Consider the following 12,759-nt stretch of genomic DNA (forward strand, 5'->3'; position numbering starts at 1 on the left):
GCAAAAAGATGCCCTCTGTCGAAGATCCAAAGGCATGTTTAAGGAGGAATGCGAAGAAGATCCCGAACAATGTCAGAGCAAGGACACATCCTTGTTTGATGCCGCTCCTGATGCTGAAAGCATCTGATAATGTGCCATCGTATTGGATGGCTCCTCATGTCTTCGTGGAAAGGCTGGATCATCTTGAGTGACCATGGCGGACATCCTATCTTGTGGAGCAGTTTGAACAGTCCATCCCTGGTGACCAAGTTGAAGGCCTTGGTTAGGTCGATGAAGGCAATATAGAGTGGCTTCCTCTGCTCCCTGCATTTCTCCTGCAGCTGCCTCAGAGAGAAGACCATGTCGATGGTAGATCTCTCTGCGCGGAATCCGCACTGTGATTCAGGATACACCCTCTCAGCAATCTTCTGGAGTCTGTCGAGGATGACGCAAGCGAACAGTTTACCAGTGATGCTTAGGAGGGAGATTCCACGGTAATTGTTGCAGTCGCTTTTCTCTCCTTTGTTCTTATACAAGGTTATATGTTAGCGTCGCGCATGTCCTGTGGAACCTCTCCCTCTCTCCAGCACAGGCACAGTAGCTCATGTAGGGGTTCCAGGAGAGTGTCTGTGGCACACCTGATTACCTCTGGGGGTATATGGATCCATATTAGACAAATTTTTATAGTTGTTTTAATAAAACACATCTTCAATAAAAGACCATAACTATAACACTGACTTTTATGACCATTTGTTGTTTGTACTACAGGCTGAACTTTTCTTCTGTACGGCAACATCCATAATCTGGCATGATTTTAGTTATCTGGATGACCACTTATCATGGGTGAGGCCAAGTTTCCCGCAGTCCCATAAAGTTTGTTTCAAGCCAACAGTGTTCTCTGCTGTTATTTAGCTGTAATTTACTTGTAATTTAGCTGTCTTGTAAGAGCCCAGTAAGCAATGGAAGTGTTGGTAATGTGCTGTACATCATCAAACACTCATGGTCTGGCAAACTCTCTCGTTCAGCACCAGTCAGGTCCCAAGGGTGCCGGATGAGAGAGGTTCAACCTGTACTGTAGTGTCTAGGAGCCCTCGTCATGGACCAGGATTCTAATGTCTGAGGCACTGTACAAACAGCACCTTTACATATTTACACCATCAGAATGATCTGTAGAATGTGATCTGCAAACAAAGATTAAGATCTATACAAAACATATACTCAGCTCCAAAACTGTTAGAGTTTCTGGTACTTATTATATGGGCCAAATAGCAGCTCTACTCAGCTATTTCTTTTAAGACAGCACTCTTCACCTCCCATTAACTGTACTAAGGAGGAATAATTGACTATTTAATTGAGTACTCATTTGCTTTCCATTGTTCATTACAAACTAACTAGTTTTTGAAAAGCCATTTGCATGCTATTTGGTTCACTGCTAAACAATGTGAGCAGGTATTACAGATCCAAAGGTCCAGTGCTCTTGAACAATCTCTGGGTGAAGCCTCTCAGTGTGCTAGATCCTCCCTCCCTTTCTTTCACTAGAATAAGCCACTAGGCTTCAATGTCGTCTTAGACAAAACCTTGGAACCTTTGACATCCCTACTTCACGCAAGGAGCTCCCTTCAGCTAATCCACCTGATTTGGACATGAGACAACTAAACACCCAAAGAGAGCAATGCACTCCAAACTTCAGCAGCTGCCAGACAGCATTATAAAAAACAGTACGGTTTGTTAGCTGTCTGGAACACAGAGTAGAAAGTCCTTGGTTGGAATAGAGAACAGAAGATTAAAGCATGGTCCATATTTGGTCAGCCCAGAGCCTCTTTTCCATGCTAATTTAGGAGTGTCCCACTTCCAGCAGCCCACACATAAACAAGTCTCCACCTTGGACATCCCCAGTCCTTTGTTCTTGTTCCTGGGGAACCAATGTCTCATGTGGCCCATTCCCCAAACAAAAGTCATCTATCATAAATGTATCTGCGGGTCTCTGAAAAAAGTCAACATCTTTTTCCACCATTTAGTTAGCAATATAGCATATAGGGGAAACAGAGGTACATCCAATATTCATATAAAATATTACAGAAAATTCCCTCTCCATCACAGTGGGAAGGATGTAGTATACAGATAAGAGCTTAAGGGCACATAGTTCGTTTTTTGTAAAGCAGCATCCAAACTTACTAAACAACTTCATTTTCACCAGAGCTTTGAAACACATCCATGTTAATACCTTTGTTATTTGAATTAATCATTCCAGAACACATTTCAAGGTCTCTTGTTAACCTAGTATCTAGCGTTTTCCACTGATCTAACTTTATAATTTACAGCTTAAACTTGGCACACACAAGTATGAAAAGCCACTATCCCAGGAGTATAAGACTAAAATACTAGACAGAACAACACAGCTGGACTTCAGGAATTTATTCTCCCATTTGCCAGTCAAATAGGAAACTTAAGTAGGGGGTGATGGGCGGGGTGTAGAAAAAGAGGAGAGTGGATATAAAGCCATGATTTTTGATAAAATTTAACCTTTCAATTTGAAAACTGTTTTAACGTTCATCACTAAAGTGTTACATTTCAAATGTGAACTAATATAGTGCTGCCCCGGTCTGAATTTAGACAACTCCATGTATCTTCTGGTGCTCACAGAAGCATTAGGAGCATTAAAAAGTGAGACTGGTTAGAACACTGTGGACAGGAGCAAAAGAGACAAGAATCAGGTCACTCTGCTGCTACAGTGGAAAAACACGAGCAAAAACAGAAACGAGCACTGAAGAGAAATAGTCTTGTTATATTGCTTTTATTAGTAGATCATCAACCTCTGAAGGACTGTTCAGCCACTTTCATACATCTCACCTCAACACCTGAATTATTCAAGTGTTCTGATAAAGTACAGATAGGGTGACCATCCATCCCATTTTCAGTGGGACAGCCTGCTACTTCAGGCACCATTCTGGCATCCCAATTTGTTTTGCAAAAGGGGCTAATTGCCCCATATTTCACAGTGGTTCACTGGCTTCCCCCAGCTGGGGGGAAGTGGAACTGGACCTGCGCCACTGTCAGCCAGCTAACCACACTAGACTGCACAATGGCACAGCTGCCGCCTGGCTTCCCCCCGCAGGGCTGGAACTAAGCCAGAGCCACAGGCATTGGAATGGGAGCTGGCAGGGGGGCGGTGAACCAGGGCTTCAGTGGGGTAGGATCCCAAGCCTGGGTGGTAGGGGTTGGAGCAGGGGCCAGGGCTGCTGGGCTTGAAGTAGGAGGCAGGACTGAAGACAGAGTCGCAGGGGGTTGAGCTGGGTCACAGAGGTTGGACCGGGGCCACCAGAGCTGGGGCCGGGGGGCTGGAGCCACAGGGGGGCTGAGCTGGGCAACAGAGGTTGGAACGAGAGCTGCAGGGGGTTGAGCCAGGTTGCAGAGGTTGGAGTGGAGTCACTGAAGCACCGGGGGGAGGTGTTGTAAGAGTGGAGCCTGCAGCTGCAGCCAGGACACAGCTGGAGCTGAAGCTGCAGGGGGTTTGAGCCGGGGTGTAGGGGGGAGGGTGAACCATGGCCACAGTGGGGTTGGAGCCAGGGCAGCCGGGAGGTGGACCCGTGCGATGGCATGGGCTGCCACCCACAGCTCAGGGAAGCCAGGAGCTTTGTTGGCAGAGTGGCAACCCGGTGCCCCAGATAGGGTGACTATCGGTCCCATTTTGGCCATTCCCCATGTCCCATATTTGGCCAGGGCAAGATACGGTCACCCTAAATATGGACTGGAATGAAATACTTCACACATCCTAATTTCTTATTTTTCCTTAAAAGATATCCCTTAGAAACTGCCTTCCAGAACCCTGAAGGACAATTTCTCAGGTCCCTAATATTTTTCTAATCATACTTTTGTGGGGGTGAGTTGAAACGGAAATGTTAAGCTTTACTGAAGTCCACTAAGCTTTCTTTGGTAAGCACAGATTTTAAAATAGAAGTGACATCATAAAAACAAACAGAGCTGGTTTTGGCCAGGAAGCTTATAGAGTTCACTTTACCCTCATTTCTTACTGCAGAGTCTTCTTCCAAATCAACCCCTGGATGAATTCAAATTGGCAGGAAAAGGAGGGGGAGGGGGAGCCGGGTCTATAGGCAGAGTATATCAGCATTCCACCATCTAAGACTGAACAGTTCCAGCTGCTTAATGGAGCCTAATCAAAAGTTTTCTTCCAAGGAAGTCTTACAATCCCAGCAACTTTTAACTCTCAACACACAAAAATACCCAGCCATTCATGAACAGCATATTAACTCTTTAAACAAAACTCATTAACTACTCTTCTCAGAGGGGTAGCAGTGTTTGTAGTGTCACAAAACCCAAGAAGCCCTGTAGAACCTTAAAGAGAAACAAATTTATTAGGTAAAGAGGTTTTGTGGATAATTCTCTAGTTTGGCACCAATCAAATCCTGAGGGTGTTGGACTAGAGACGTTCAACCTCTTTATGTGGATGCTCATTCTTTAAAAATGAAATCCCCTCTCACCCCACCCCATTCTATAGTATCAAATAGGACTGAACAGCAAAATAACAAAACAGATAACAGTAGGAAATTGTCCACAGAAGACTAACTCAAGAACACAGGGTTTTTCACTTATTGGGCTGAAAACACCGTAGCACTGACATACAGCTTCTGGAAAAAGTGGCTGAACGGGCTGTGCTCTTCACCATAGCCAGTTACAACATTTCCAGATTTGTAAACCATACTAGCCTAAGGGCAGATATGATCATAGATCAAGCTCAGGTATTTAACTGAATAGAAAAATAAGTATTCTAGAGAAATAAAAAAAAAGCCGTTAACACACAAGTTCAAACTAGCTAAAATCCTGCAGTTAATAAATAAATGTATATAAATATAATTGGAGATACACTTCTACAACTGGAAGGGACCTCAAGAGGTCATTTAGTTCAGTCCCCTGCCCTCTTGGCAGGAGCCAGCACCATCCCTGGCATCTATCTGCCCCAATCCCTAAAAGGCCTCCTCAAGGACTGAGCTCACAACCCTGGGTTTAGCAGGCCAATGCTCAAACCACTGAGCTATCCCCCCACCTGAACTACTCTGAAGTGGTAAAAAGCACTTGTGACATAGATCCGTGTGATGGAGCAAAGGAGACGTGTGACAGGCAGAGCAGCTCACAGCAGCTAAGGATGACCCCCTGGGGCTGTAACCTAAGCTGGCAGGTAACACCTCTTACCTGAACAAAGAGCAGGGAAGAGCCAAGCTGTGGTTTGAATCCAAGGAGGCAGTTAGAAGCTGGGGTGGGAGGCAGCCAGCCTGGGTGACGGAAGGCTAGACCCCAGAGGGGTGCACCCCTTGCGCTCCTCACCCCACGATGGATTAAAATGACCGTCTCTGCCTGCTGTACTGACACCTCTGTACTGAGCTGTGCCTCTGCCAACTAATAAACTTCCTGATCTACCTGCTGAGTGAGGATCACTTCTGCCTGTGGACGGCGTGCAGTGCTAAGGAACCCCACCCTCCCTGACCATCCTTTACTAAGGTTACCGTGTATTCATTTAAGACTTCCTGCAGTGCTCACATACTTGCACACAGCAGCATTTTCAAAAGCAATGTGTTATCCTGTAACAAAAACAGAAAAGACAAAGTGGGTGTGTCTACAATAGCCAGCTACTTCGAAGTAGCCAACACAACGTCGAAATAGCACGTGTCACGTCTACACGTGCCGTGCGCTATTTCTACATTGAAATCAACGTTAGGTGGCCAGACATCGAAATTGCTATTCCTATCCGAAGATGAGAATAGTGCCCTACTTCGACGTTCAACGTCAAAGTAGGGCGTGTATATACGATCCGCATCCCGCTATGTCAAAATAGCGGGTCCTCCATGGCGGCCATCAGCTGAGGCGTTGAGAGATGCTCCATCCAGCCCCTGCAGGGCTCTATGGTTGCCGTGTGCAGCAGCCCTTACCTCAGGGCTTCTGGTTGCTGCTGCTGCTGCAGCTGGGGGTACATGCTGCATGCACGGGGTCTGCAACCAGTTGTCAGCTCTGCAGACCTCATGCTGTGCAGGCCGAGTGTGCCTGGGAGGGGCCCTTTAAGAGAGCGGCTTGCTGTTGCCCCAGAAGGGCTAGTCTGCCCTGTGACCCTGTCCACAGGCTTTCCTAGCCCCCTTATTCCGATTGGGGCTGCTTTTGTGCATAGACGCTCTCCTGCAAGGCCCATTTCGATGTAGTGCCTTCCTATATCAACGTTGAACATTGATGGCACCAGCCCTGGAGGATGTGTGGACGCTACACATCAAAATAGCTTATTTCGATTTCACTATGTTGAAATAAGCTATTTCGATGTAGCATCCCAGTGTAGATGTAGCCTGTATGTTGTAATTTTAATTGTCCATATACAATTATCCCTTTTCTCTTACTTAGTGGTGACAATCCAGTCACAGCCACAAACAGAAAGGGGGAAAGGAAACTCACTTTAAACTACTCTCCTATCTTTTCAACCAGAAAATCAAGACAAATTTTAGCAGTTACAAAGCTATTTTAAATTCATCCTACACACTTAGTAGTGCAACAACAGAAAGAAAAGCAAAAGACCTCCCTCTCCAAGTTCTGAAGGCCACTAACCCATGCCAAAGCATCCATCACATTAGGGCTTCTTTGTATCAAAAATATATATACACCAGTGTTTCCCAAACTAATTTGGCTACGGAACACTTTTGGGCTTGGAACATGCTGGCAGGGAAGTGTGTGTGTGTGGCAGCAGAGGATTTCATACCATAAAATTGCTGCATGTAATACTCAAAAGTTCATTTAAAAGAGAGTTTTTCTGATGTCTTATTTTACAAAGAACAAAAGGATAACAAGAGAAAATCATCTGAATGAACAACTAATGCCCTTCTGTCAGAAGGGCGGTTAGCAATCCTATAGTTAAATTTAAAAATTACAAATTAAGTATAAACCCAAAACAAAACAAGCTAAAAGAAGAATGGCTAGTATCACTCTTCTGTACAAAAATAAAAAGGACAATATTGTTCAAAAAGTCTGTCCTTCCTTAAAGCTTTAAACCATTTACGTGGAAAAAAAATGCAAAACAAATTAGGTGTGGAAAGTTTTTTCAATTTTGTGTTTTTATAAAATTTGTTATTTTCACAGAAAACTACTGGAAAATAAAAATAAGTAATGTTTGATTTTTTTTTTAAATGTGAAGAGTGTTTTTGTATCTTCTGACCACAAATTCACTTTATATTGGGAACGATGATGGGGAGTTGGATCCTCATAGCAGGTGCAGCATCTCTCAGAACGTAACTCACTCCAAAATAATCCAAACCAACTGGTTGTTTCAGCACGAATCTCATAACTATATTATGAATGTGTTAATATACCTGCAATCTAAATACTATTCACATAACTTAGTGTATTTGATACACACAATTTTATATGTAGTCAGACGTCTCTATCGGAACGGTGCTCAGATGTCCAATCTGCTTCCTTTGATGTTAATCACTTTGGCCGCATGCATGTGCTCTCTTTGGACAGCAGTGCAGACTCTGCGGTTAGCCAACACTGCAGACCTCGGAGAGCCCCCCCAAAGAACCAAAAATCAAGCGAGGTACGAAGGCACTGGAGCCAGGTTTATTGTCGTTGACGTGGTCTCCAACACCCTCCTGAGTCTTCAGTGTGACTCAACAGTTTACATTGGTACATATTTACCCTGTGACAATGGATGCAACTCAGTTGTCGGCAAGGGGGCTCCATCATCCCCTAGGTCTTTCAACACAGTCCCCGTTACACACACTTTTATACACAGGTATGAACAAGTTATGTATCCAGGTACAACCCCCTCATTGTAATACATTGACACCCCCTGATGTAACTAGATCTACCCATTAACTTGGGGGATAAGGATGGTACCATCAAAACAACGCTGTCCATCATGCTGTCATTACAACCTGTTCCTGAACTTGGGTTGGAATGTACCTAGTGCTAAGCTGTTATCTATGGGGAGGGGATGGGGAGTGTATGGTACCAAGCAGGATGTGTTTGCGTCTATCCCTAAGTGCCTAGCTCTGAGAGTTTTTAGGTGTTTTTGTGTTTTCAGACTCTGACTTATCAGCTGTGTTTCTTGCTGCATTCCTGTGGGCAGAATCTACCTACCAGAATTTTTGTTTTAACCTACTGTTGTTCAGGTTTGAGGCCTTTAGCTTTGCTGTACGTTAACAAAGCATTGACAGTTGTTTTAGGCCTTTAGCCTTATGCCAAACCTCCCATTACATTATATTTACTATTTTAGAAGGAAAAATATTGCTAGCATGAAAATTTTTGCATGGAACATCCATTCACGTCATGTGGAACACCAGTGTTCCATGGAACACTGATTGTATATATCATCATTTCCCAAACTGTTAGCAAAATAATTGTATAGGAATCATTATTTGTATTAAAGTAAATTTCCTTTAAGACATATTAACATGCAATGAACTTCCTTAGAATAATTTTTGTTTCACCCAGATACTATTTTTCTTGTATCTAATGCAACATGGTTACAGTATTATAAATACAGTTGTTTCAGTATGTATTATCTGATTTTTTTTTTTTTTTTTTTTTTTTTTTTTTAAACTAAAAATAACCTGCTCTCTATTCTCCTGTTTTAAATTACGTTCTGGGAGTGCTCAAATATCCTCTAACTTTGCACACAGCAATTATTTAAATCTTTACAATATTTGTTTCTCCCTTCCTCTAGTGTGCTTTTTTTTTTTTGTTTGTTTGTTTTAACTTAAAGATGTTAACACCACATTTTAGAATATTAGGTCTTATTTCATCTTTCAGAAGCAAGTGTTTGTTCACGACAATCTCAGTGCATACAGAAACAGAAAAGCATTTACACAAAAAGGCCCAACTGAGCCTTGTCATTCAAGTTTGTCTTGATGTAAACCTGTCTTTACAATGGGCCTATTTCCTGTTGGAACACAGTCTCATGAGACATGCAGTTTTCATAACCGGAAGACTTTTACATTAACACTCCATCTAGTACATATCCTTCTGTTAACTACAGGTATACCAGAAAAGCATTTCTTGGTAAGTAGCCTTCTAAAAACCGTGCTTATAAATAATTTTTAAGTTGTAGGGCACATAAAGCAAATGTAGAGAGATGCGTCCTTTCCATGGTTTTGGTAGAGAAGTGGCTAGGGCTCTCAGAAGATGTACATTGTTATCTTACATGCTTCAGTTGAAGGGAAGGAGGAAGCCTGCATTTTTAACAAAGGCTTCCTTTCTCCAAAATGCTACTAAGCTAAACAGGTGTTATTTTACAACACCAAGAATTTTAGAGAATTGTGAAAAAAGTTGTCAAGCTAAACAGGGCTTGAATTTCTAAAGATAAAAGCCATTACAAAAAAAGGAACGCACAGATGCTTCTAAAAAAAAAGCCAGTTCAAGGCCTCTATATCTCAGAAAAACGCCAAACAGAGTACTAACCAAATTTTTTCACCCTAATTTCTTTCACCCAAGTGACCTGTGAAGATTATCTATTACATTTATAAGTAAAGCTGTTTTACACCCATATGCTTCCAAGGTTTATAGAGAAAAACATTACACTTCCAAAAACAGGTGTGGGTGACATATGAACCCCATAATTCCTATGCAACCACAGGTGTGGGTGACATATGAACCCCATAATTCCTATGCAACCAAACCCTGTTTTGTACATATCATGGTTTATTATTAAATACTGAACCAACATCACCATGGATGAAGACCATTTTCAGACAGGGCATTTCTTTCTAGTCCGTACCAAAACACAACTGCAGGTCTCAAAGCAACAGACCACAGGGACCTGCCAGAACACATGAAGGGCCAGGAGATGGCCAGAATGGCTTAAGCCAGAGGTGCACAAAGCAGGGAGGGAGCTCCATGGGGGGGGGGGGGGGGAAGAGGGTGTGAAATTTTCTAAGTGGCGGGGGGGGATGCAGCACGATTGACTGCTGGGTCTCAGGCTCATCCGCCTCATTACAAATGTTTACCTGTTATTATTGCGTGTCTATGGAGTCACATTTATACAGCAATGAAAGAAAAGGTTTTACGTTCCACATAGCTATTGTCTTACACTTGCCAAAAGGGGTGGGCTGCTTTCTCACATGAACCTATCCGAAATCGCCCTCGGTTCGGATTGCATTAGACAGGTGGGTGAAGGGACGGACGAGATAGGCGCCCGATGTAAGAAGTTCGCTCAGCCCTGCCTTAAGCCACCAACCAGCACAGCCCCAGGGCAGGCGGGCTGCGTGTGGGAACAGCGCCGGTGCTGGGGCGGGAGGAGAGTGGGGACGCTGCTCCCCGCGCCAGAGGAACGCGACCTGCGGCGGCGGGAGCGCCCTGTGCACACTGAGGGAGCGGCCGAGCCGGGGGCCGGACAGGCAGCGAGGCAGGGACTCCCCGCGGCCGAGCGCGCTGGCAAAGGAAGGAGGAAGTGGTCCGGGGCGCGGAGCTGTGAGGCCGCCAGAGCCCCGCCGAGGGGGAGCTCCCTCGTCAGCCCGCGCCGGCCCGACGCCCCCAAGCTACTTCTCCAGCCGGCCCCGCCTTCCCGCGGGCTGCATCAGGGCCGGGCCCTACTCACCCCCCGGACTCACCTAGGCGGCGGCAGGCACCCAGCGTCCTCCGCTGCTCCCCTGTGAAGCAGCTCACTCAGGCGCCCACACCCGGTCAGTGCGCCTGCGCACCCTCACTCTGAGACTGGGGTAGCCCGGGGCGTCATGGGAGTTGTAGTCCAAGGGAGCGAATAGGCGCGCGGAGCAGCCGGAACTTGTCCCGTTCTCATTCGGCAGGTGGAGTGAAAGCGAGGCAGCGGGCTCCGGGCACCCTAGTCTGGCGGCCCCCAGGGACAGCAGCAGGAGGATCCTCTAGGGGTCTGTGAGCACCGGCGTGTACCTGGCACGGTCCACTGCCCTCCCAGACACCTGTTCCTTCTGTGGTGTGAGGGAGACCCTGGTGCACATCTATATGGAGTGCGCCAGGTTGCAGCCCCTTTTCCGGCTCCTCCAGAGCCTCCTGGTGGGGTTCTGGCTGCACTTCTCACTGCACTTCCTGATCCTCGCACGCCCCCATCTGTGGCCCCACTAAGTCACAGCACCTCCTTGTCAGCCTCCTCCTGGCTATGGCTAAAGTAGCCATCTACAACACCAGGGAGAGGAGGCTGGCCAAGGGAGGCGCTTATGACTATGGGGCCTATTTCCGTTCTGCCCTCTGCCCACGAATCCAAGCAGAGTTCCTCTGGGTGGCATCCGCTGGCTCCCTCGATGCTTTCGAGGAGCAGTGGGCACTGTCTGGGGTTCTCTGCTCGGTATCCCCCTCTGGCTCCCTCATTTTGAACCTTTGACCTCCACTCCCGTCCCTGTTTTTCTTTTTAGTTATCCCCCAAATTATTTGGGGCGCATGTCTTTTTAGTGGTTCCCCCCTCTTGAGAGGGACCTTTTAGTCAAGAGCAGGCTGCACCCGCCCACTCTCTTGTCCCCAGTAGGAATGCACTCCGGGCGGAGAGGCTCAGGCCTTGTCTGCACTGGAAAGGCTTTCCTGGGAGAGCCAAAGCAGGACACTTTCACTGTGGTAGTAGTGCACAGCGCTGCACAAACTGGGACTGCCTGCCAGTGGCCGTCTAGTGTTGGTACCCATGTGCAGAATGAATTTTGTGATGTGCACCAATGTGGAGGGGACATGCAACACCACACTGTCTTACTGGGGCATAAAATTCATGTGGTGAGGGGTGGCACGGCGGGGCTCAGACAGTGGGAGGGGGCTCAGACATGAAGAAGAAGGTTGCCGAGCAGCCTCCGGGCTGGGAGCAAGTATGTGTGGTTTTGGATACTGGGGAGTGCTCCTGGGCTATGTTGTGGAGTCAGGACTCTCCCAGTCTCTCTTTCCCCAGAGTGGCACCTGTGGGTTGCAGGCCCAGGCTGCAGTGGCAGAGTTGGGGCCACGAGAGTGATGCCTCAGCCACGGCTGCATTCAGGCCAGGGGAGGGGTAACCTGGCTGTAACTGGGTTTGAGTCCCCTGTATATGGCAGGTCTGAGCCATGGCTAGTTTCATGCCTAAGGTGATCATATCTCCCTGTCGGAAATATGGGACAGGGAAATATGCGGGGGAGAGGGCCAGTCCTCCTGGCTCCACCAAGTCCTGAGGATCTGGGAAGGAGGTGGCAGCCACCCATGCTTCCCTGAAGCTTGGGGAAGTGACCTAGTGCTCTCCCACCAGCAGCTGTACCTGGGAAACGGTCAGTGGGCGGAAGGCCCAAATGCGGGACAATTAGTCCCTTTTAAAAAAAAAAGAAGAGATGCCTTTTTGGTGCCCCAATACAGGAGTGTCCTGCCTAATATGGGACGGATGGTCACCTTCCTCATGCCACCTCTCCCCTGGACAGGTCCCTCAGGCACCTGTGCAGCGCTAAATCGGCTGCCACACAGCTATGTGGCTTATAGGGAACGTAGACGCCAAAGCTCCAGGATTGTCCTGGAGGTTTGAGGAATTGAAGGTGATGTCATGTGGTGAGATCTCCAGGAATATGTCCAACCAAAATTGGCGAACGGGTCTTCTTGCCAGCACAGCATGTGACAGGTGACAGGTGAGGGGACACAAGAAGCCATGTGCCCCCCTCCTGTGGGGATAAGGAGCAAGGGACCAGCAGCCAGAGCCATTCCAGGCCCTTCATTTTGGGGGCTTCGTGCTAGCAGCATAGATTAGCCCCACCCTGCGCTCATCAGTGGCAGCGGGAAGTGGAGCGAGTTGGCTCCTGCCCCCTCTGCATTCCCTGCTGTCAG

At 46.8% G+C, this 12,759-nt stretch overlaps 1 protein-coding gene across 3 annotated transcripts in view; it reads right to left on the reverse strand.

Annotated features, from left to right (window-relative positions):
* Window positions 1-10,660, reverse strand: part of LOC142019588 (tropomodulin-3-like) — a 66,931-nt gene extending 56,271 nt beyond the window's left edge. For all 3 annotated transcript variants that reach the window (XR_012647112.1, XM_075006691.1, XM_075006690.1), the window contains exon 1: window positions 10,578-10,660. The gene's annotated coding sequence lies outside the window, so the exon portion shown is untranslated. The remainder of the gene's footprint in view (window positions 1-10,577) is intronic.
* Between the last annotated feature and the right edge of the window lie 2,099 nt (window positions 10,661-12,759).

Source organism: Carettochelys insculpta, chromosome 12 (genome assembly GCF_033958435.1).
Source record: "Carettochelys insculpta isolate YL-2023 chromosome 12, ASM3395843v1, whole genome shotgun sequence".
In the NCBI taxonomy this organism is placed as follows: domain Eukaryota; kingdom Metazoa; phylum Chordata; order Testudines; family Carettochelyidae; genus Carettochelys; species Carettochelys insculpta.